This window comes from Passer domesticus, chromosome 2 (genome assembly GCF_036417665.1).
Source record: "Passer domesticus isolate bPasDom1 chromosome 2, bPasDom1.hap1, whole genome shotgun sequence".
Classification (NCBI taxonomy): Eukaryota; Metazoa; Chordata; class Aves; order Passeriformes; family Passeridae; genus Passer; species Passer domesticus.
This window is the reverse complement of record NC_087475.1, coordinates 45,209,061-45,234,697: the sequence shown is the minus strand read 5'-3', so window position 1 is coordinate 45,234,697 and position 25,637 is coordinate 45,209,061. Positions and strand designations below refer to the sequence as shown.

General features: G+C 35.2%; 1 long non-coding RNA gene across 1 annotated transcript; it reads left to right on the top strand.

Moving 5' to 3' along the window:
* The first annotated feature begins 17,688 nt into the window (after positions 1-17,688).
* Positions 17,689-25,046, top strand: LOC135295362 (uncharacterized). Its single transcript, XR_010357428.1, has 3 exons — positions 17,689-17,937; positions 23,776-23,974; positions 24,974-25,046. It is a non-coding gene; the product is annotated as an uncharacterized LOC135295362 (long non-coding RNA).
* Positions 25,047-25,637: the final 591 nt, after the last annotated feature.

Here is a 25,637-nt window from a genome sequence, read left to right as displayed (position 1 = left end):
GCCTAACATGTACTGCCAGAGCATTACCAAGCAGTAAATCACATGATAAAATCACACAACCTAAGAAACTGTATGGTTTCTTGTCTCTAGCTTTTTCTCTATGTATTTCTGTGATAGAATACTTTTCGTTTCTAGCATCAATTACACAATATTTTTCATTAACCACATCTTATACTTCTTCTGAGCCAATCTGGGAATGGAAATAGAGGAAGAAACTTAAAATGCCAGGACATTTTCCAATGCAGAGATTCCCAAGACAACATAATACCAAAGTCCTGTTGGAATGAGGATTTATTTATGCACATAGACTTGTTCAAATGTAAGGTTTCAGAGAGCATGGGTCAGAGAAGGCACAATACATGGCCTCTGTACAGATTTTACATCAAGTACCATCTTGATCTCCTTATCAAACGGAGGCATTTTCACAATCAAATCCACATAATGCTTTTAGTTTTGACTTTATTTCATAGTATTTTTCCAAGCTGCACATTACCTGCCTCTGTGCATTTAAGCAGCTGTGGGTGGGAAATCTGTAGGATCATTTGTCAAAAAACACACTTCAAAATGGTTTTGTTTTGAAATGTAGGAAAAGTCCAACATTTAATCTGAAACAGCTGTAGGCTGAAGATATTTTCTCCTACTCTCTAAGCATTGCAGGAGAGTTAGTCCACATTCTTGCAAACACCCACTCCTTAATATTAATAAGACTACTCTTAGTAAAAATATGTTATGGTAAAATTAAGTATGCTCAAGACAATTCAAAGATTCAGTGTCTATTAAAGCTATTTCACTGAATCAATTGGCTTAACATATCAAAGAAAATATAGAATAGATAACTGTGTCAGTTATACAAAGCATGAATGTTCTGCAACATGCTTATTAAGTATTATACAGCAGGATGTCTCCTTCTTAGGCATCAGAAAAGCATGAGAAAATGCAGAACATTGAATATATGAGGTACCACAGAAAATATACCTACAGCTGGGAAGTGTACTGATCTGACAATGACATCTCATTTGTAAGCTGGGAAAATATTAACAGAGCTATAATATTTTCCAAGCAAGTAGAAAGAGTTTTGATATTGCCTATACAGTCATCAGACAGCCCTTGCAATTAACATTACAATAGTGACATAAAGTGTCACAGAGATGGTGTGTTACCTTTTAGACGAGGAGTCAAAAAGACAATTCAGGTGTTGAAGAAAACGTCCTCTAGAAGTATGGACAGCACCAGGGAGATGGTCATAAATAAACTGTACAAAATGAGGTATGCTGTTCAGGAAACCTGCTTGTGAGCCAGAGTCATGGTACTTGCACAGCATAATAGCAAGGGAAATCCACCTGAGAAAATAGTAAATCTGAAAAAGATTCATGGGCACACAAAATGATCATTAAGGTACAACATATATAAGCAAATTAGATGACCTAAAAAATCATCACATTTTCATTCAGCAAGCCTCATGTGGTAAATGAGAGAATCTCAATGCTTTTTCCACTTTAGATACTTGAAATTGGATCAAACTTTTGAGAATTTTGGTACAGATCTGAGCAGTTTCATTTCTCCCCATTTCTCCCAGTGGGAGTTAATGCATCTCAGTGTCATGAAGGTTTGCAGCAATGAGTTACTACAGAGTACCAATCCAGTATCAGACTCTGGTACAGTAAAATTTGGTACTCCAAAACCTTAAAATCTTTGCAGAAACCATAAGAAATAAATTTCTTTTAAAATTATATTCTATTTATCACCTGAAGTAATGTATCTAGGTCTGGAGTCCAAAACACAAGGAAATGTGGACCTGTTAGATCTAGTCTAGAGGAGGGCCAAAAGATAATCAAAGGGCTGGAACACCTCTCTTGCAGAAACATTTTGAGAGCTGTATTTGTTCACCTTGGAGAAGAGAAGGCTCCAGAGAGATCCTTTTGTGGCCTTGCAGTTCTTATGGGGGCTTATAAAAAAAAAAAAAAAAAAAAAGAGAGAGAGTGACTTCTTACACTGACACATAATTATAGGACAAGGAGGAAACTTTTTAAACTGAAAGAAATTTATATTGAGTATTAGGAAGGAATTCTTTACTCAGAGGGCAGTGGCACACAGGAACAGGTTGCCCAGGCAAGTTGTGGATTACCCATCTCTGGAACTGTTTAAGGCCAGGTTGAATGAGGCTTTAAACATGGTATAATGAGTGTCACCTCTGTTCATGGTGCTGGGATTGAAACTATAGGATCTTTAAGGTCCCTTCCAACCTAAGTCACTCCTCCACTAAGGAATAAACATACCAGCTTTTAAAAGTTGTTATTATAACATTTTCCCATTCTATTAATAGTAAATAATTTAAACAAATAATATAATCTCAACTATTTTACATAAAATGAAACAGGTAACCTCTTTTTTTGGTCAAATTCTGCTATTCAAAACTACCACTTGGCATTTCTATTGTGCAAGTCAACCAAGGATATGAAAATGCTTCATAAACATGAATGAATGAAATCTACATTGGTCTCATGTGGAAGTGATGGAAAAGAGGAGTAATTTTGTAAGTGACTAAAATGTAAATACCTTCATGGGGGTATGTGCCAGCTCTTTAAGACTTCATAACATCATTAGGCAGTAGATTAAGACAAAAAGTGATTAATATTCAACTAAACTGCAGAATTAATGTGTTTATGTGAAACCTGCTTACTTGATTTAATCAAAGCACTAAAAATTAGTCATAAAATTTTATGTAAAGCATTTATTATTTTTTTTTGTTCCTCCTGCCTCTGGGAAGACAACCAATTTGCAGAAGGAAATCCGTCTGAACTTCTACCTCTTCTTATTGCTAATATTTATTAAGTCATATTATAACTAACATAGCCAACTATTATGAGGTGACAGTAAAGAAAACATCTTCTTTCCAGTCTTTGTATTTAAAACATTCTACAGAAGTTTCTTTCCTTCATGAAAAGGCGTTCTTCAGTTCTGTATTAAAGCTACCTAGCTATAGCTAGGTAGCTAGGTATAGCTATTTTATCTATCAATCATACTGCAGAATGATTTATATTTTAATTAACCTCTGATATAAAGAAAAAAATGAAAGACCCAACAGAACTGTTTGCTTATATACAAGGCAAAAATGTCTTTCATTTTAGACAGCAATTCAGTAACAGGAGTTGTGATAAAAACAGAGGTTTTCAAGACATCATATGGGCATTATATGTCCTAATGCATGAAATAAAGAAGCGGATGGAACATAACTTGATGAATGTGTAAATGCAGTTTGAAAGTTTAAGAATAGTAGAGAATTAAAAAATTGTCTTTCTGAACATATAGTATGTGGTGGGTTCTCCTGAGAGAAGAGCACCTTTGAAAATTATATTCTGCATCTGGGACACAAATAGGTACATGGATTGACCAGACTTGCCTATGATTTTTTGCAAAAATTAGCATGTTTGCATTTAAGTCATATGATTTCAATCCCTTAAGAACATCTTAATGTTTAAATGACATAGTGTCCTGAATTTATTTCCAAACACTGATAAAACCCAGATTTTTTTTTTCTGTAGCACCCCTGTCCCTCCTTTATTGTCTAAGCACTGACAAGCAAGCAAACAGAACTCTGCATTGTGTTCCTTCTACTCATTCAATTTAATTAATCTCATAAGACTGCAGCTTTGAAGCATTCATTTTTCTGTATAGTAAATTAACAGTCATTATTTCAGTTATAAATGAAGGAATTGAAATCTTCAAACTACCAAAAATTCCATTGGAATTTAACATAAATACTAGAAGACAGAAAAGAAATTCTCGAAACATATTTTAGACTTGCTCAAAATCTATTGACTCTTATGTCATAAGAAGTGAGATTAAAAAGAATGTAAATTTGCTTTGTGTTTTGTCAAGTTTCAAAAAGCCAGTACAACAGACCTAGACATGGAACAAAGAAAAAACAATGTCCAATTTTGGATTATTAATATGACAGTGAACTGAAATAAAACAAATAGTCTTTGAATAACTTGAAAATACTTGGACAACAATGATCTCAATAAATGATAAAAATAGTTAAGAAAAATAATTTTCTGGACAAAAGCCACAGAAAATGTTATTAGTTTTGAAGGCTTAAATTTTTCGTCTCCACCTCAGACTTAAGCACTTCTTTTTCTGTTATCACCATGAATAATTTGCTTTTATTTAAAAAAAACAAAAAAAGTATATACATTACATCTGATATCACAGTGTAAGCATACACAAGGAATAACAGTAGACCATCTATGCAGTGTACCAGCCACTTCAACTATATAAAAAGAAACCAAATTGTTCCCTCTGAAATATGGACAGAAGTATTCATTTGCAAGCATGGGCATTCAGTTTTAGATTTTTGGCTTGGCAGCTTATGAGGTGGAAGAAAGCAATGTATGACCATGCTGATCATGTCAGGAAGAACATTTGTTTCGTGCTTTCACAGCAGTTCAAAGCTCTGTTATCCTGAAATTACGTGGACTATGTTTTTGGGCAACATATAGTCACAGTCTGTGAAATTAGTAAGCAATATATGCCTACTAATATATGCTTACTCCCTGCTCATTTTCTTCCGAGACCTTCTCTTCCCTAAGTTTTGTATGCCTTCATGGGATGGGATGTTTTATCTCCGAGCTTGTTCTTTCGTACACTCGCTAATGTCACACACACAAACACACACATTTGATGCAAGTTAAAGCTCTGCCTCTTTTGTAATGTTGAGAGCATTAATGACCATGGAGAAGGAATGGTTGGGACAGTACACAGGACCTCTAGCTCCTGTTGTGTAGAAAAAGGAGGACTTAAATAGGCTGTAATTCTCCACTTATCTTGGCATCTTAAAGGGATCAGTGTAGCAGACAGATGGCAGATTTATTGTTCTCTATTATCCAACAATGCTTTATTTTGTGATTTTATTTTTTTTTTTGGAAGGATGAGGTAGTGGCCAGTGGGTGTTTCATTCGAGCCTGCACCTGGAACCAAAAAATAGCTTTGGCACGTCTATGTTAAAAAAGTCATAAAATGCACCAGCGAAGGAGTTGTGAAGTGAAACTTCAACTGAAAAATTAGTTGTGTTAGGTTTCCCTCTAAGGGGAGAAAAGAACTGAAAGCTCTCTTTCAGTAAGATGATTCATCTTACTGACCCACTCAAAATCCTGCTATGTCCAAAAGGCAGAAAATACCATGTATATGGAACCAAAGCCTCAGCCTATCAACATTTTATAGAGAAAGGCCTTTCTTCAGATTCCATCAGACCACTATTGCTAAAGGGCTCACACTTCTCTAGGGAGAGGAGATGGAACCAAAAACCAGATTTATTTTTTTTAAATTATAGATGGAGAATAGGATAATGCCACAGCTGTGCACCCAAAGTTAGATGAGATTAATCTAATGTAAAGTGTTTCAAAACCTGGGGGAGCAAGAGTGTTTGTGATATTTGTTTATTTATTCTGTTTAATTTAATATATTCTGTTTAAATTAATATATTACATTTGATATGTCACTTCTATTAAGTACCATGAAGATTAGCAAGATATTTCCATTTTCAAAGGAAAATTTAATTTATTATGGCTCCACAATTTGCGCCATATGGAAAATCGAAACAATGAGTGATTTTGGTCCTTGAAACTAGGAAGATTTTATTCAGTATCTTCACTGTGAGCAAGTATTTTAAAGAAACACCGTAAAATTTATAAAAAAAATTAATTGGTATAGCTCAGAGCCTAGAATACTTGTTTGTCACATTTTTTTTCTGCCCCCTCCTGACCACTGAATGCTTAACCAAGCAAATTTAGTATTCAGTTATCACACATTTGGTATGGAGTAGTATTAAATCATATATACAGAACCTTTCCTTGGCAAGCTGGTTTTGATTTTGGTCTTCTCGTAGGCTGTGACAGGTGGAGACAGATACGGAGAGCAACACGTGAGCATCTCAGGCTGCCTCCAGCAGAGTCTCCTGAGCTCCCCTGGCTCTGTTGCTAAGGAAACAGGACAAGCGTATAGCTGCCGCTCCTCTCTCTGAAAACCACAACACCTAAAATGTGATTAAGAACTGTCTGTTTTCATGTTGAGGAGTCATAAGTTTTAAAGCTTCCAGCCCAGGTTGCTCTGAAGCATAATGGAGAAAGGAATAAATTAAAGAGTGGGGGAAAATTCTTACTAAAAATGTCTCAAGCAAGCTGCTGCTCTTTTAGTTTAGAGCTATGTATAAATACAGCTATTTATAATCTGCTGCTGCAATCATTATGTCAGTATATTCAGTGCAAAACTCTTTGCAAATAGTGCTGTGACTCAGAAGATACAGAATATTTTTCAAGGGCAAGCACTGTACAGCTTGGATCTCCCCTATATCTTTGAGAGTTTTGTGACTCTGAGTCATTGGCCTCCAAGCTTGCAATTAAGAAGAGCATAGATAACGCTATGGCCTATTACTGTTGATACTTAGAATACATTATAAATTAAAATCTCCTCATAATGTCACAATACCAGAACTTTCCTTGCTTCACATAGCTCATGATTATAAAAAGATTTAACAAGGCACTTAGGTTTATATACATACACATATATATATATATATATATGTGTGTGTGTATGTATTTGCAGCTGGAAGGAAAGGACACAGTAAAGCTGAGGCTCTTGCTTAAGTTCATGGTCTCAGATATCAATAGGACTTTTCTTATAAGGACAACAACATGTACAGCTTCATGGTAATCCCAGCTTTCTAAATATAACACCAAACAACATTAAATCAAGAGGGCACTGAAGATATAGATTCCTTCATAGTTCGTAAAGTTTAGTGTGATGGAGGTTTTCATGTTGCCATATACAAAGCCTGAACCATTGTATGCATGTATAGTAGGCACAAACTATGCAGTGTAAAGTTTACAGTCTCTAAAGTAAAATAAAGTCTAATTTACAGTTAGACTAATAATCCTGTTCTGCATATTATTTTTCTATGCAGAAGAGGCAGCAGTTTTTTCACATCCATAAAATAAACTAACTTTGAAAGTTGTGTTTTTTTCTAACAGATCAAACAAGTATTTTAATGAAGATGAATTGTCGGAAGCCAGGACATCTCTCTGGATGCCCTGGATGTCTCAAAGCCCTGGCGGGGGCTTGAAGACCCTGGCAGGAAGCTAAAGGCACCTGGAAATTTGATCTCAACTCTTGGAGCAAATTACCAACTTCATTATATGAAGAATTACAGGTCACAAAACTTTAAGCAGCATAGTAGTAGTAATCACAGGGTGAAGGGAAAAATTTTGGAGCACTGTACAGGAGCGTTTTGAACCTTGTACAGCGGGGTTTGTAATTCTGTGCATGGGGGTCAGGGGTTCCAAGATGGAGGGATTTGGGCGTGCCCTGTCCTTCTTTCTTCTCCTTGGCATCCATGTTCAGGATGATGTTGGCATTCACAGATTGGTTTAGAGTAGAAAGTCACTGTCTAACATAGGTGATAGGTATTGGAACATAATTGTAAACATAGTATACATAGTTTTTAGTATAAGAGATAGCACCAGCCCGAGAGGTGGAGAGAGTGTGCCTCAGACTGACCTGCAGAACAGACCTTGGCAGGCCAGACAGAAAATGTTTGAGATACAGAAATAATAAACAACCTTGAGAACATGAACCAAAGACTTCTCAACTCTTTCTTTGGCTGTTGGGTTGGGGAAGAGACTTTTAATAGAGACACACCTCAGAATCTTCCCAACCAGACCAGATCAGAGGAGATCCCGAGAATGAATGAAAGATTTTTTTTTTTTTTTTTTTTTTTGTTTTGTTTTTGCAAATTTGCTTTTCCTTATATTAATTCCAATTAGTTCTAGAAGTTACAAAAGCATTTCTTTAGGTATGGCTTTATAGTCAATATGTCTAAGGAATTAATGTCATTTAAAACAGTACTGTTGAAATGATTGAGGAAAAGCCAATTAAATAAACCCAGCAGACAAAAAGCCCTCCTATAATGAATGCTTGAAAAAATAAGTGAAGGAAAGCATTCTTGTCCTGAACACTAATTTCTCTTTCTTTTACACATAAAATAGTGCAAATCTAAAATGTCTTGCACACTGAAATAGCATAGTTAATATACCATTAAATCCAATTTTTTTATTCCCCCTAATCTTAGTCTTACTTTGGGCTAATATGTTTCTGTTATAATCTCTTAAGACATTTTTCATGGAAGACAAACCTTCCTGGAACTCAGTGAAGTAAAGAGAACATCTTAAACTTCATCTGGTCTTTTGTACAACTTCACAGTAAGCAAGGTCTATAGTAGAAAGGCTTTATAGATTTGTTAATTGTCTCAAATTATTTTTCTGAATATACTGCAGTGCATTGGTTATGGGAATCACACCAAAAGCAAAAAATAGAAGACAAAGATATTGCAACATAAGCTGGTGTGCAGGCAGTAGGACTGGTTCACTTTTGAGTGTAGAAACCATTATTTGTTAAAGAGTAATGGAGTAAAAGTGTTTCCTCTACATGTTAGGGAGCTCCAACAGATGACATGCGGGTCTAATAATTTAAAGATCAGTGTGTTTCCAGGCATTTCATGTCAGTTTGAGTTTCAGATCTCTACAGTCTTACATCCATCAGTATGTAATGTCATGTAATTTTCCAGGTTTCTCTAACTGATATTTTTTTATTAAATTGACGTAGTGGTTTTACTGTATTTTCAGACAGAGATGCATTGCTTTGACTTGCTGATTATGTAGCTGCTGATAAAGAAGTTCCACTTCAGCAGTTTCAGAATCAATAGCAAGAAATGCAACTGCAGGCCATATGCGTTCTCCTTACTTTATTACTTTCCTTTTTGGTGTTATTGCAGTCTGGGGGCTCCCTAGATATCTAACATGGTACTTTTTGATCTTTTAAAATGTCAAACTGCTGCCGGGACACTGTTTGAATGGATTTACTCTTATCACTTCAAAGGAAAAGCAACAGCAAAAGAAAACCTGGAGAGAAAGCATTTTCACCTTACTGATTTTGACCTCAAGAGTGCATGCATCATACATCTGTTTTCCATGGAAAGTATCAGCCAGCATACTCACTGATTGTTGTTACTTTAATGTATACTGAATAGCAAAAAATTAAACTAATTTTCCTGAGAAATTGTTTGCATTTCACAGACATATATTCAGTTTCTTCTCTTGCAACATAAAAGCTTTGCCTGTGCCTAGCAGTGAAATCATAACCACAGATGTTGTAGAATCAAAAAAAAATTCAAAACCTCAATACTTTCACCTCCTCTTGAAGATTTCTTTACATGGTTACATAAATTCATTGCATAATCCAGCTGCTGTCAGCTTCAGTCTGGGTCATGTCAGAAGCATTTCTCAAAGTACCTACTTTGATGGAACCTTTCTATTTTTTCTCTTCCTTTCTTCTTAGATGGCACTGTCACTCTCAGTAAGCCTTGATAACCCCTTTAATTTTTAATAAACTGAAAAGACATAGATATTGAGGGAGAGGAAACCTTCTCAGTTACCAGGAAAGAAAAAAAAATAAACTCTAATTGAAAATATTTAAATCTTAAATAATATTAATTACTTACACAGTGTTTTCAGACTACCAATGATGTATAAAACAAAAATACTGGTAATAAGATCTGAAAAGTAAGATCCATTTTGAGAGATGTTGATAAGTATCCTGTTTCTCACTCATTTCTCTGGATCCTGTGAATCTCCTCATTTCTATCAGTTTTAAATACCTATTTATTGGGAAAAAATATTGTAGTACTTGCTCAAGCAAGGCAAAACATTTTCATTTTAGGGGAAAAAGTGAATATGCAGTCATATACATTAAAACTTCATTGTGCAGGTAATTTTGTCTGTGGCACTTCTTGCTGTGATCAGCTTCTAGGCAGTGTCACCACCCACAGGTAGGGACTGTGATTGTTAGAAGTTCTTGTCAGGTTGAACAAAGACACATACTGAATACATGTCAGGGAATCTTATGATTTTATTATACAGTTACCAAAACTCCAGTGATCAAACCATTATTTAGACTGAGAAGGTGCTAAATAATAAGATTTTAAATGTAAATAGACTTCCACAAAACTGTAGACAAACAAGCCCTAAATTTTGTATAGTACACTTCAGTAAGTTCTCAATTCCCACAACAAACTCCTCAAAGGGGCTGGCTCACAAGCCTCAAAAAACCATTATACAAGCTCTCCACTTCCACATCCAAAGTTAGTATGGAGTAGAGAGTAGAAGTTTATAGCTGTGCTTTGACCAGGCAAAGCAAAGAAAGAAAGAAAGCAAATATCACCAGCGCTTAGATGCTGTGTTGGTCTGTGTAGATGATCGAGAGCTGGGGCAAACAAAGAAGACAAAAGAGATAGAAGAAACAGAGAGAAGTAAGAGAGCCAGAGGAAAAAAAAAGAGAAAAGATAGCAAGGGGACCTGATCTGCTAACTTTTATGGTTGCATTGCTGTAGATGCACTTCAGCAAGACTAGCATGCCACTCCCTGGCTCACCTCAGTAAGCTTGGCTGTATCCCCCACCCTCTTCAAATGTAGTTTAAAGCCCTCCCAGTGCCTGAGTCATGAGTCATAATCTTTTTCCCCCTTTCAGACAAGTAGAGCCACCTGCCATGAGCAGGCTAACTACCCAATAGTCAAAACCCAGTGTAAACTACCCAACAGTCAAAACAACCAGAATTTCCCCAACAGGTTGCTACCCTCTAAGTCATGTAGCAACCAGGCTAGTTTTCCTGTACCATTCGGTGTTCACCCTGGTACTGAAGGGATTGAGGAGAACACAACCTGTGTTGTGCACCTACTTATTTGACCAAACATCCCATGTAGCCAGAAGTCCCTTTTGTTTGCCCTAGGACTTCCTTCAATTTCATCACTACCAAGCTGGAAAACTAATAGAGGATGATCGTCAGAGGGCCATACCTGATCAGGAGTTGCATGTAGATAAACGACATTGCAGATTGTTTTGACAAAAAAGGCTTGGTTTTACCACATTTCAGAAACATATTAAGCCTTTTACTTAGACAAAACAAAAAAATAGTCAAATACAACACTACAACAGGTAAGAACAATTTAACAGCCCCTTAATCAACTGAATATTATTATGAAAACTTAACTCATAATCCATGCAGATGATTGTCTGTAAACAACCAATATTAAATAGCTTATCAAACAGTAGTCATTTGGAAATCCATTAAAAAACAAACCTACAACCTCACACCTAGCTGTATTGGACATGATTGATTCTTTGCATGTCAGATAAATATAAGCAAAAACACAACGATGTCTGAAGGATACTTCTTGAATAGTATATTCCTGCTGCACTCCTCAAAGATGAGATTGATTCATCAATGTGCCTTTTATTCAAAAACTTAGCCTGGTAATAAACTTAGCAATTTCAGTGTCAGCAATCATTAGCCTAAAAGGTTCTTTCAAAGAAAGCTGGGTAGATATCTGGTCCAAAATCTTTTTATTATTACACTAATTTGATTGTGGCAATGCCTCAGATTTAAAGGGCAGAAAGAAAATAGGAATCTTTTAGATAAAAATAAGAATATGGCCTGATCAAAGGCAGAATCAACTATGCCTGTTTTATGTCTCCTAAAAATAGATACAAAGTAGTCCTCTCAGAATACATGGAAAACAAATCTAGAAATATTAAGCAAGCCCTTGGATTTTTTGTAGAGTGCATTATCTTCCATTGTTCTTACTTGAATATTTTCTGCCAAGGCTGAAATATTCAACAATGTTTTGTCTTATAGAGAATGTTTTTTTGTAGTAGATTTGTGAATAGAGGTGCATGAACTACTGTATAAGCACAAGGATCATGAGTTGCTCGTCTAAAACAAAGTTCAGTCTCTCAAGGTCTTGCAAGTCAGGTATATTTGTACTTCTTGCAGCATAGCTTGATAGTTTAGCATATGTAAGAACCTATGATTTTATTCAGGTAGGCATTGAAGTGAAAATGTATCTTTTATGTCACTTACATGTATTAGTAAGAGACTGCTTTTTATGCTTCTATTTGAAGTTTTACTCAGTCTTTCCCCCTCAATATTTACTTGTATAACATTCAGTTAAACAACACGGCAAATATTAGTATGGACAACATTACTTTCAATATTTTTTATTTACAAAAAAAAAAAAGGCAAAAGTCTAGAGTTTCCTCTTTATGCAACTTCAAGTTCATTTAAACTTATTTTACACTGCAATTGTGTTCATTTCCAGGAATTCCTCTCATGTTTTGACATCTTGTCAGATGATTGGTCTATAAATATACTAGCTTGATGAAAGCAGATTTTTCACCCCCTGAAACCAATCTTTTCGTGTTGGTAAGTTCAGATTCTGCTAACTACAGATAATTTGTAATGTAGCTCTGCTGATAGCATTCACTGTTGATTTCAATTAGACTGTTTAGATCAGTACTAATGTCTATTTAAGTGGACATAAGAAAGTTATTTGAAAGAGTTCAGTAATTATGGTGATATTCAAATTGAGATTCAGAAGCTTAACTTTAGAAGCTTGGTTCAATTGCCCATTTGAGATAGGCATTTTTATTTCCATCTCCAGTTCCACTTGAAAAGCTCTAAGATATTTGAAAGTCCAAGGAGGCTGGAAGGTACAAGAGAGGACTTTTGGGACTTCTGCTTTACTTCTAGGGTTTGATGCCACTGCTGGTAGTTGGATGCCTAAGTCACTTGTTAAGTCTTTGGGTATCTTAACTGTCTAGCAGGTATTTGTCATGTTTGTGTACCTCTCTCAGAACAGCAGCAAGGAAATAGTGAGAAAATCCCTAGTCAGATTCACCTCAAAATTTTGGCCACATTTATCTCCCTTTAGATTTAAAATCATATTAAGTTAAAATTTGTAATGTGCTGTTGCACTTGAAGGAATGGATCTGTGAATAAAATAATATGGAGTTGTCCCAGAGTGCATCCTGACATTATACATAACTTTGTTATTGTATTTTCAGAAGTTCATTACCTTGATTAATCTACTGCTCTAATGTATAATATCATTAATAGAAATGTTTTACAACAGTATCTTCAAAATAATTTGGAGAAAACATGCATATGATTTTATGTACAGATCGATTTTAAATTACATTTTAAAAAGCTCTAATATGCCAATGAGGGAGTTCTAAACAACCATTTAAAATTATAACTTCAACATTATCAAGAAGATTGATTTGGAAAAGAAAAAAACCATAAAAAACAGGATCACATTCTCAACTCTTTTCTAAAAGAGTGTTTATTGTAGCAATGACAGCACACTTTTTACAAGAAATCTCAAAGACAAAAAGTTAATTGGGGGGTTTTTTCAAGTAGTTCAATGTCCATGAAATCTTCCTCCTGACAATTTGAAGAAAGGAAGAGTAACAATTCAATCAATGTATTTTAGAAGAACATTTAAAAATTGAATAATAACACCTTTTGAATCAATTTTATATTGCATCATTAAGAGTTGATGGATTATTTCTTCAGAAACCAGTTTTGTAAACCACATAGGATAATTTTATTACCATACCTTAATTCTCATTTAAGTATGTTGTGGATGGTTGGAATGTAGGATAATAGAGATAGTGATGAAGGTAATCTTGCCCCTAAGGAGTTACAGCTGCACTAATTACCAAGAATTAGGAACAGGCCTGCCCTTAATAGGCCACAGCTAGATCCAGTTAGGATGGGTATTGTAAAAGAGTAGGTTGGCTGGATGAGAAGTTTGATGGATTTTCTTGGCTGTGCTGTGAAGAAGAAGGAGTCAGTATTGCAAGGAGCTGCCCATGAGAAATCACCAAGAAGGTACAAAGCCTTTGTAATAAGATGACAACAGTATGTTTTAGAAAAAAAAATACTGGAAGTTATGGTAAATGCACTTAAACATACTTTGAAGATTTGTTCTAAATATAGAACTGAAAATATTTACCTATTAAAATGTGATCCAGTTTTTCTCATTATTTAAACATTTTAAAAATCCATTTTGCACAAGTCTTTAAAGTCAATGTAAAGTCAATGTTACTGTTAATAGAAATAGCAATAGTAATAATAATGATGTGTCCAAATTATTGGTTTTGACCACGATGATAAAATTTGACATGTAAGACATACCTTTTTCTCTGTTCAATGTGTAGCTATGCTAATGGATTTTCAGTTTTTGATTTGTCTATTATTGAAATTTTCTTGTTCTGTTATTTTTTTCCTAGATATTTAATGATGGGGGTGGCATTAGAAAAGTAATTTGTTTTTTATTTATTTAGTGTTTGTGACTCTAAAGTACCTGTCCTTAAGCATTTTAGGGTCACTTTTCATGACAAAATAGATACCTAATTAATTCCACCTCATTTTTTCCTATATTGTACAGTATATTTATTACAACAATAACTGCTCTGTTTTAGTTATAGGCATGCATTCATCTGAAAGAATTTATTAAGACACAAAATACCTGTTTATTCTGATGAATAGGTGGAAATTATACACAGGTTTTTTTGAGTCAAAGATGAAGAATCTAACTTTTATATAATTATATTTATGTGTTCAATTTTTCATGTTGTCTGGTTCTCTTAAACATACACACAAATCTGCTAACTAGTACATATTTTAAACAGCGTATATATTCATTGTCAACCACACAGGTTTTTTTTATGTCTGCATCCATGGATTCAGGCCCGGAAACTAACATACAACAAAGCATGCCTTGCTGTCCAGAAATTTAAAGATACTTAGCATGGAACATAGCATGGGGTGCTTAGTAGAGTACCCCAATCTTGAATGCAAAATCACACTTTCTATAATAAATACCATTTGCATTCACAATTATCTTTCAATTTTCACTATGAAAATCAGAGATTTATAATTTTTTGTCCTGCGTCCTACATAGACACAGTTCTAAAAAGCACCAAACAGCAGTGAAATTTCTTTACAACTTTTAAAGTTAAATACGTCCTTTAAATATCCTTTTTAATTTAGAATCCAAGAATGCGATCAACTCTGCCACATGCTTTTAAATTAACTGAGCAATTCCCTCAGTGTCAACAGGTACTACTCAAATATGTTACTTTTGTGATTATGGTTAAAGGAGTAAGCTCTCAGGGTGTCATATCCCATATTCTAAATTTCCATATGACAATTAAATCTTCATTCTTTTTTACATATCCCTAACTGTTACTTGAGAATACTGATGGCCTATTGGTGGCAGTATCAACATTTATATTTCATCTTGTGGTGTAATGGGTTGTAATAGCTCTTTTAGACGCAGGTCTAGTATATTAATTATTTTATTATTGAAAATGGTTAAACCATGTGTCCAGCAAACATGACAGCATTTTTTTTTTCTGGGACTGCTTTTTGCCACCTTAGTGGCAAAAACTTTCCAAGACAAATCAGCAATGGATAGCAGTACTAGTAATAAGCAGCTTCAGATGTCAGCCTGATAGAATTACAGCATCATAGAATAATTTAGTTTGGCAAAAACCTTTAAGATCATCAAGCCCAACTATTAAGTTAATACTGCCTTGTCCACCACTAAACTATGTCTGTAAGAGCCACCTCTAAACATCTTTCAAATACCTCCAGGGATGGTGACTCAACCACATATTTTCACATCAGGAAAAGAGAGAAAGCTATTTTATTCATATAATTAAATTCAGTTTTGTTTGCCAATCTGGCTAATCTTTTATGTAACTAGAATTGCCATAATAGACACATTTTGAATCATTATATGGAGGCAGAATTAACGTCATGATACAGTCAAACTTTGCAGAAGGTAAGAATAGCGTGTCTGCCAAGCCATGTTGAGTAATGCTGCAGTAGTTCAAGTACTGCAGTAGTCCAGTACTTCTGGACCTGTATTCAGTCTTTATACATATATATGGGAAGAGGGATTTGTGGATCTGATATTTGCTCAGTTTCCTCATTAAAAAATAACTTCACTGATCATTTGCTTTTTTAAGCACCAATGACAGCAAAACTCCTACATGACCATTTGTGGAGAAAGAAGTGTCTCCATATGATCATCCTAACCTGTTGGAAAATCATTTATGTTGCAAATAACCTTTGTAAGAGCTGAAGTGCAAAACAAAGGCAATTCTGAAACAAGGACAAAAATAGGCTTCTAGGGCATTGTAAAGTAGGTGGATCTTGAACTGGGTAGGGCATGAAAAAAAGTGCCACTACAGACGTATACCTAAATTTTGTAGACAATCATAAAATATCCTGTTAATGACTATTAAGACTCTTGTGGGAATACACCAGTGTGAATGAAACATCAGTTACAGAAGTACTAGAAGAAAGGCTGGGCTGAGTGGAAGGATAGAAAGTTGGGCTGATTGTACATCTGTTGGCTCCAGAGTAACTAGTGGGTGCTTGGTTATAGTGTTTAGATGTACTTTGCCTCCTTTCTGCCTGACATAAATATCTTTTTTGTTAAGCAGACACTTGGCTATCTTATAATATCTGACTCAATTTTTACTGCTTGATCTTGTCTATTTTGTATAAATATTGAATTATTAGTTAGAAGAAAAGTAGGCTATCCAAAATCAAGCATGAATATTGCAAACCTTGAGTAAAAGTGGAGGAAAATGGGGATGGGGATTAATTGCTTTGGAGTTAAGTCTCTTTTTTTTCTCCCTGAAAATTTTGAGTGTTCCCTCATTACAATCATACTGGTCAATAAGAAAATCCACAAGGGATACATTTAGCCAAGCTTTCTGGCCAACACTGCATAAAAGCATTTGGGAAATCACAAAAATTTTCCAAGAGTGGGAAAATTACGTCTCTCTAGATCAGCACATTACATTTCTATTGCTTGGTAATAAGATGACACAGCAAGTTTATCACACCAGAGGGACTTAATGCCTCTTGTGAAGTACTCATGTTTTGCTTACAGTTCTGCACAATTTAAGCTAGTATTTAAATACCATATATTAATTTCTGTAAGCCTTCTGCCAGCATCTGTCATCAGTAATTTGTAGATTCAAATTGAAGAAATTATCTTAAATTTCTATGTAGACATTTAGAACAATAAACCTAAATATTCTGATGCTCACTTAAATAACTTGCTTCACTTAAAACACATGAACAAATCTCTTGGGTAAAAAGCATTCTTTTAAAGGGAGAACACAAGAAATATAACAATAAAAATAAACAGTAGCATAGGTAAATACTATCCCATCTAGGACATAACTTAAGGAATAAAGCCAAAAGCATTTCATACTTTATGAAATACTTGGGTGAGGCAAGTTCAGTTCAGTCATTTGCTGTCGTAGTCTGTTATTTTACAGTTTGTTCTTCTGTAGTATTTCTTGCTATAAGTTTGTAATGGGTTCCTTTTACCCCATTATTTGGTTGCTCTGATGGTTTAGTCCTGTGTTTGCCCCAATATTATCTCACCAAGTGTACGTCAAACCCCCTGCCATTCTCCTTGTACCTCCCTTGTTCCCTTCTTTTTACCCTTGTCTGTCAAAGACAGCACAGCCTTTTCCCTCTGGAATGTTCCCCGTGTCCTCCATCCCTTTCTCGAAGCAAGAATGGATTGTAAGGTTTGCTCCTTCCCCTTGTTGGCTTCTATTGGATAGCACTTACCCTGCTCCCCTGCTTTAATGCCTTCCTATTGGTGAAAAGTTGTGTCCTCCTCTTACTCCCTCCCTTCCTTAAAAGCAGTTCTTTTGCTCTCAGTTGATGTCACTTGTCCCTGATTTCCACGGGGACGTAAACTTCTTTGGAACTCAAACAAGTGATCACTCCCTATTTTTTTGCCTTGGTTCTTCGTGCTGTGCTGCTGCCGTGCCACCCCCGCCGCAGCCGAGAGCTGCAGGGAGCTGCGAGCCCCGGTAGGCACCGCCACCCGGGAGAGGCTCCGCACCGAGCCGGGGCCGGCCCCTCCCCGAGACTGCGTCGGTTTCGGGGGGTGAGCGGCGGGAGCACATCTCCCCGGTGACCGCAGCAACGCAGTGTCAATTTCCCTCGTAAGTTAGAAACTTTTCACTTTGTTGGGAGGTTTTTTGTGTTTAGTTTTGTTGTTTGTTTGGGGTTTTTTTTTGTTTGTGGTGGTTTTTTTGTTGTTGTTGGTTTTTTTTTTTAACTTTTAAAGGTAATCAAACAACGTAGAAGAGCTAACCACTTCTAAGATTTCCACTTTGATCTTTTCATCAATATCTTTTCCTTTTCATAAAATATAATTGTCTTGAAGTTCATCTTTTTTGAGTATTTTTTTTTTCTTTTTATTGGGACGAAAAGGAAGGTGTAGTTATGGATAGTTTACTTTTTTATTCTATTGCTTAATTGCCTACTATTCACAAAGAAAGCAGGCCATGGGAACGCACACCTAAAGAACAGTCGGTCAAAGATGTTTTAGTTCAACCCTTGCACTGTCACAAGTTCAGGAACGCTTTGATGATGGTACCAGATGTTATGTTACCTGTTTAAAAATATTACCATAAAATTCTACACAGCTTACCAGCAGTGCTTCCCAGTCAGCTGTAGTACCAACTCTGTTTGCAGTTGTTCTTATTTCAAAATCAACTGACTACTTCAAGCTGCTTTCTGAGAACTCATGGAGAAGAATCAGTCATCTATAGCAATCTGTTGTATACTGGTTCCTTTTTCCACCCTTTTAACTTTGTTTTAGTAGCCAGAGACTTGAATATATCTGTACAAATTTTAGTATTATTTTTAGGCCATCTCCACAGGCAACCAAGATAATTTTGAATTCCAGTCTTGTCTTCTAAGTGTTACTCAATCCAGCAGATTAATGGAACCTACACTTTTTTATATATACATATGTATTTTTTTATTTATACAACATTTACTAGAATAGGATGTTAAGAACAACATAATAACAATGTAAAAATTACTAAAATTAACATTTTTATTTGACTTCTATTTTTATTATGCTGTTATCAATATTAATGACTTTAAGGGTTTTCACTTGACTTTTTCATACTAGTCCAAATTTCTCATTATGCTTTCTAAGGGGATGTATAAAGATAGCAAACCTATTAAAGGAGATATTATCTGCAGATATTTGTTTTAATTTACAGAATTCTTCTCCAAGAATTATTCCTCAATGCTAAGCCAAGACCAAAGGCCAGAATCTAAAATACACTCTAAAGAGTACATGACTTGTAATTGCTTAATAACAACATTGAAAATGTACAAATTAAGTATATTTAATTTTCTAATAGGGAATAGCAAAACGTTCATTAAGTTCTGCTTCCCTTCTCATAGATCACCATGTAATTGAATCTACGTAAAATATTTCTCAGATATATAGATACATGACTGTGCTATAAGAGCGGCAGTCTTTGAATAGAATTGGAAAATTTGCTTTAGAATAAATTGATTGATATCTATGAACAATTCTAGATCATACATATTTAAACAGACTCTTAATATTTTTTAATTATGAGGGATTTTTCACTAGACAAGTAATCGGACATTTATATTCTACAGAAACATGTATTCTGAAAATAGATTTTTATCACAGAAATAAATTTATGACTTAAGTGAATTATATATGTCATATAAATCCTTAAATTAGCACAGTCTTCTCTGGAGAAATGAGTATAACAAAATGAACTTTAGGGTCTGATCTCTATCATGCTGGAGATCACGTTCTGTGTTTATAAGGAAGTTGCGCTTTAACAGCAGTTCACTCAGTCTGTATCATTCTGCCCCTCAACAAGGGGGCTGTTCTTAGTGGGAGAAAATGCTGGTTTCCACAAATAATATCTATTGCTATATCTTAGGCAACAAGTTTTTCTCACTTTTCCTATAGTATTCTTAGATTTATCAACTACATGTTGCAATGGTCTTTGGAAAAAAACAGCCTCCCTGACTTAACAGAACCCTCCTGCTTGTTCCAAACAAATCTAAACTACCAAGGCGTCATTATTATTTAAGGAAAATTAAGTTCCATATTTTGAGGGAGGCCTGAATGCATGATGTAGAATACCCTGAAAGTAAGACATCATACTTGCTTGTATAATATTACTATTTCCTGTCCATCTGGGAGTTGTGCTAATTTTTTACTTCTGTGCTTTTCCATGGTGTTGTTCACACCATACCTTTTTTCATTGCAGTCTTCCATAATTATTTACGTGTGCTTACACTGGACATTTTTTCATATTGGCCCTTTTTATCATGCTCTTCTACTAATCATAAACGACCAATATTCAGACTGTTATTTCTACACCTCAACATTTTATAATGTACAATTTTCATACAAATATTTTGCATAATACCTCATCCCTCCCTCCCTTTTATCACTTTCCTTTTTGGACTTTTCTGCATTAAAACACATAATAGAGCTCATTGCAGAAGACTGAGAATTCTGTTTTGAGAAAATTATCTTGAATAAACAATTAAAATATGAATGAAGGCCAGAGTTTCATGAAAAAGATGTAGCAGGTTCCTGGATCATTAATTTCTTAATTAACCAGTTCACATGTAAGCAGCTGCAGCATGACATCTACATGGAGTACATACATTGGCATTACATACAAAATGTAATGTGATGGGAAGCTTTACTCTCAGGCAGTCAAGACTCCTAAACCAGACTGATATTTTTCATTACAGTATTTCATATATATATCTAGGACCTTTAGTGTCTGAAATTGAAAGAAGTTATGTGTTCTCCTTGATTGTTACCTCTTTTATGTTTTTATCCTTCACTTGATACTATAATCCCCTTGTCATAACTTTCATCTAAGTATCCAAAAAAGTGGATTTCTACTTCCAGCAAGAAAAGTATATGAAAGAGTGACATCTTCCACCTGGGGGCTGTTACAATGTTTAATGCTTTTGTACGTAAAGGTAAACTTCACAAAATTCTTGTGGAAACTCTTTTTTTGACAGGTAAGGTAACACAAACATTGTGGTAATCAAAGAGCTGAAAAATTATTATTAATGGCTCAATCAGTATTAATAAGAGTAATAACAATAACTGTTCTACTGGATGTGAAAATCTGGGGGGTAATTTTCAAAGCACCAGCCAGTCTGCAAAGGATATGGAAATTCATGCAAACTGCAGTGTTTGGGTTAAATCCACATTTGTGGCAAAAGTAGATACGTGAAGTATCACTTATAGGGTTAGTTCTACAGTAATTGATTGCAAATATTGTTTACCCAAATTTTTGATCATGCAGTTGCTAGTCTGGCCTTTGGGCATTGGTACCTCATTTAGAATCCAATCCCGTGCAAATTGTTGTATGAATTATAATTTTCTCATTTATTCTGACTGAGACTATATTAACTCAATGACTATATAAGAGATTGTGAGTTTTCCCTCTGCACATAAATGTCTCCAGACAACAGTGTAGCTGTTTTATCCAGGAGCATCTGCAAACCTCATAAACTTTGTGGACATCCTCAAAGTTGAAACTCCAGTGGGAGAGTTCAGAAATACATGTCTACATTCATGGAGATGTTGGCAGCATTTTTCCAACTAATCACCTGAGGATGAACAGCCTTGAATCAAAAACTACTTCAAAAACATATTAAAAATACAGAAATCCATAAAGCAGAATATCCCTTCCAATGTAAATTTGTTAAAGATTAGCTAATTCTAAGTGGTCTGGCAAAACACTTAAAACAGTCAATAGGACTTTTGACTCATTAAAACCAAAATAGCAGCTCTAGATTATGCTAGTAAATAATTTAAAAATTAAATAAAACAGAAAAGGGTATGCATGACAAGAGTCTTGATGCTGGGTAAAAGTTCCTGAATATGAAGAATTCTGTCTCATTTTTAAATGGAGAAATAAGCAGAACAGACATGAAAAAAAAAAAAAATTAAATAAACCCTGATATAGAACACTAGAAAACAGAGAGTGCTGAAAAAGTAACTGTAATTTATATAATAATAGTTGGGGGTGGGGAGTGGGGGTAGGAAAGTTAAATCAGAAATCCAAAAATCTAAGAATAGTAATAGATAGGATAAATTAAAAAAAAATACATGCCCTGAATAAAATATATCATAATTTTTATTTTTTTTAGCTGTAATGAAATACTGAAAAAAGAGGCAAACATGGAGAAGCAGACAAGAGAAAAGTATTTTTAGATGAATTTTGAAACAGATGGAGAATCATGTGGCTACAAACCCATTTAAATATATGGCACTTTGAAAATTCAGGAAAATGTTGGTGGTGTTAGACTGAAAATAGATATTTATATATCAGGACAAATTCATAAAATATGAGAAGTGTAACTTAGGTGGTGACCTGAGGAAAACAGGGGAGGGAGGGAAATGTTTCTCATAACTGTTTACAATTCCTTTATATTGGTTAATCTTAGTTACCAGGAAGCTGGAAAAAGTACAATGTAGAAGTTAAAATTATTCTATTTCCTGTATCGAGGAAATAGCTTCTATTTCTTCACCCTCTTAAATGTGTAATGTATGCTAATTTTACTCTTCCTGAGCTATTTTAAAGCCCTTGTGGAAAAGTTTTGTCCTCGAATCATGTTATGATGCTTGTATCCCCAGTTTTTGTTCTGCTTATGCTGGATATTATGTTCTTCAAGACTGTCTCTGAAGAGCAAAGTTTTATTTTGTTATCAGTCTGGTCACTCCTCCAACAGTCAACAAGAGACAGAGGCAGTACCTAGTGCCGCTTTTGCTTTTTGCTCTTGCTTTGCTCTTGTGCTTTGCAATGACTGGGGATACAAGCATCATAATGTCACCCTAGGACAAGTTTGCATTACAGTTAATATCCTTCAGAACATGAACGCTCACAGTAAAGCATTTTTTACCGTAACCAGAATGAGACATGGCTAGGACCCAGTGGTTATTCTATATGACCTCACATCATTTTCAGGGAATGCGGGAACGAGTCACTTCCAGGTCAAGGTAGCAGGTTGGATTGTCAGGGTATTTCCTGGGGTGCTTGAGCAGCGAGGTGTCCTTTCTTGCACCCTCTGTCATCAGTATTGTTTTTGTAACTGTTAGTTTTCTTATCTCATTGCTGCTTCCAGTAAATTGTTTTCTCAACCCATGATCTTTACCTTTTGTGCCTCCAGTTTCCTTCTCCAGCCCTATGAAGAGGAGGAGAGGGGAAGGAGGAGTGAGCGAGTGGCATATTTTTTGATGTGGTTTCAGTGGGAACATTAAATCGGATAATACCATTCCTCAAGAATGTAATCAATGACACTTTTACTGTCATATTTCTCTACGTATGTTTACTGAATCTCAGGACGTGAAGTTATTTTTCTTGTACCCATAAATTCTTATCCATCCTTTTTGCTAAGCAAAAAGAAGTTGATCAAATTTTTAAACTGTTAATAGTATTGTAGAGTGCTATTCCTGATCATATTTCATTCTTATTAAACTGATTTTTCATTATTACTTCATAAGAGTTCCATTTAACACTGGGGCAAATTTTATTGAGTATCAAGAATAAGTTTATGGTGAATTCACTGTGGTGGGCTGCCAGATACCTACCAGTTGTTTTCTCCCTCACCCTGCTCAATAGGACACAAGAAGAGAGTTAGACAGAAAAGCTTGTGGTTTAAGATAAGCACATCACTCAGTAGCTACCATTACTCATGTATCACTCAGTAGTACAGCAAAACCAGACTTGATTCAGGGAAAATTAATTTAATTTATTGCTGATTTTAAAAAGAGCAGGATGGTGAGAAACAAAGAATAAAACTAAACATTTTTCCCCACCCCTTCCTCTCAGGCTCAACTTCATTCTGTCATTCCCAGTTCCTTTACCTCTTCATCCCCAAGAAATGCAGAGGAACATAACAAGGGGTTTGTGATAAGTTCTTAACACTTCATATATGCCTCTTCTTACTCTTCACAGCATACCCCTGCTCCAACGTATGGTCCTCAATGTGAGATAAAATCCTTCAGTGAAAGACTGCTCCAGTGTGAGGTCTTCCAAGGGCTGCAGTGCGGTGGTCTGCCCTGATGTGGTCCTTTCCACTGACTGACTGCCTGCTACACAGAAGTACTTGCATGCTGCAGCGGGACAACCTACCTCAGCAGACAAGAAGGAAAATGTATGTTTCAAAAAATATTTTGACATATACCTTCACCATTTTAAGATAATGAATCAGCCAAAGTACATTTTAAAAATTAATTTAGAAAGTGTAGGAATCAATTGCCTTTAAGAAATAAATTAACTAGTACTAATAACACAAAACCTCTTGCACAGCATCTAAACTTTCCATCAGAATTTAATGGTCAAAGATTAGCTCTTACTGTGATTCTGTTCATTTTAAACAAAATCCTTTGCATGTTTTTAAGTCATGAGCATATCAGTGTGAAATTGTCTATGTTCAAGATATGGAAAATGAAACTGTATATAAGTCATGTCTACCCTCCTGGGGATTTTATTTCTGACTCATGCTGATGCCCAAAACTTATTCTTTATCTTTTTTCATTACTGTTGGAAATGGCTGCATCTTACAGTAAATGAGATCTTATCCAGACCAAGATGTTCAAAAAAATTGAGTTGCATCAATGTGTTGGCTTTGTTATAAAGGAATTAATTTTAAAGACATTACAGTGTGCAGTGAGAATATTTAGTATTCATCTCTCTGTTTGGTATCCTGAATCCAACTTGCACATGTGCTCACCAGAGCAGGACATGAAAGGCCAATATTCATTTGGCACTTTTCCTTTAAGCTTCCTCCATGCATCACACATTTCCAATGCTACTCAATTTGAACACAGAGCTAATGTGAGCATTCTTCTAAAGCCATCTAAACCAGAAAGAACAATGCCAACTACATGCCAGTGTTTTCATTTTCTGATCAAATGTCTTGCAGTTCCAGAAACCCAGAGGCACTTAATATGCCTGTCAGGCAAGTAAGATCAATATGCATGTTTAGGGGGTCTAGGAGAAGGAACAAATTAATGAAGATTCATGTATCAATCAATTCTTCTAAAGAATGGAAGGTAAATGTAAAATATTTTGTTAATGAAAATTGAGGTTCACAAATTAAAGCTGTATTTATGTTATATGTTGTTGGTAATAAAGATAATTTATCTTGCAGTGCACACTGATTTCCAAGCAACAATGAAAGACAAGAAGAACCTAGGTGAGATATGGGTAAGACTTTAAGTCCCGGATTGCAAAATATTTTTTCTAATTTCTTGCAAGCATAATACTTTCCTTTTGTGAAAGGAAATAAAATATTGCGATTTCAATGGGGATCAATTGGTCAAGCTTTAGTCCATATACCTGCATTTTATGGCATCCTGTGACTTTCAGAGATACTCATTTCAGTAAAGATATTATTTTCCTTTCAGTACCCATGCCATGTGTCTCGTATCGTCTCTTCAAAGTTCTGTCCTAGTCCTTGATTTTTACCCTGATTTTGCAACATCTCTGGCCATAGCTTTGGCATGCTTTGACCCTTAGCACTGCAACTCATTTCCTCCAAGACCATTTTCATGTAGTCAGAAAATGTCCCAGATTTTCTTTTTCAGTTCCTTTTCATTTGATCATATATCCTATCCAGAGTATTTGTAAGTATTCCTTTTCTGTTTTGCATGTCTTTGTCACTTGCATTGCACCTAATTTCTGCTCACAGAATATTCTTCTAATCCAAAAATAAAACAAACTTCCCAATTTTCATTTTCCAATAACATTTCATTTGCTGATATCTCTTTAACGGAAGAAGATTTCATGTCCTCTTGGGAAGGGAAACAAAATTA